This window comes from Aptenodytes forsteri, unplaced genomic scaffold, assembly GCF_000699145.1.
Source record: "Aptenodytes forsteri isolate BGI_AS27 unplaced genomic scaffold, ASM69914v1 Scaffold2094, whole genome shotgun sequence".
Lineage (NCBI taxonomy): Eukaryota > Metazoa > Chordata > Aves > Sphenisciformes > Spheniscidae > Aptenodytes > Aptenodytes forsteri.
The window spans coordinates 1-689 of record NW_008794532.1 but is presented as its reverse complement, the minus strand read 5'-3'; the positions used below and the strand labels follow the sequence as shown (position 1 = coordinate 689).

At 70.4% G+C, this 689-nt stretch overlaps 1 long non-coding RNA gene across 1 annotated transcript; it reads left to right on the top strand.

The window, feature by feature from the left end:
• Window positions 1-6: 6 nt before the first annotated feature.
• On the top strand, window positions 7-619 carry LOC103893226. Its single transcript, XR_657244.2, has 3 exons — window positions 7-98; window positions 371-454; window positions 539-619. It is a non-coding gene; the product is annotated as an uncharacterized LOC103893226 (long non-coding RNA).
• The last annotated feature ends 70 nt before the right edge of the window (window positions 620-689 follow it).

Below are 689 nucleotides of genomic sequence, written 5' to 3'. Positions count from 1 at the left end.
CGCCCCCGAGATCTACGGCCACGAGGACGTGAAGAAGGCGCTGCTGCTGCTGCTGGTGGGCGGCGTGGATCGCAACCCCCACGGCATGAAGATCCGGGGTGAGGCCGCACGCTTGCGCTGGGGTGGGGACCTTTGCCAGGGGCGTCCCTCCCCGTCCCGCGGGAAGGTTCGGGCGTCTGGGATCAGCCGAGGGGTGCGGGGGAGGTTCGGGATCAGGGCGCCCTACTTCGCACAAGCAGAATGGGGGGGTTGGCCTTGGGGGGCCATGGAGGGAATCGGCGGCAGCAGCTGAGAGATTTGGGACGGGAGCGCAGCAAAGCGGCGCAGAGGGAGCGGATTTGCACCCCCCGCGGGCTCGTTCTCCCCCCAGGAAACATCAACATCTGCCTCATGGGCGACCCCGGCGTGGCCAAGTCGCAGCTCCTGTCCTACATCGACCGCCTGGCACCCCGCAGTGAGTACCGGGCTCCTGGGGGGTGGAGGGTGCCTGTGTCCGTCCCGTCCCCCCCCTCACCGCACCGCTCCCCTCTGCCCCCAGGCCAGTACACGACAGGCCGGGGCTCCTCGGGCGTGGGGCTGACGGCGGCCGTGCTGCGGGACCCGCTGACGGGGGAGCTGGCGCTGGAGGGGGGAGCGCTGGTGCTGGCCGACCAGGGCGTCTGCTGCATCGACGAGTTCGACAAGATGCT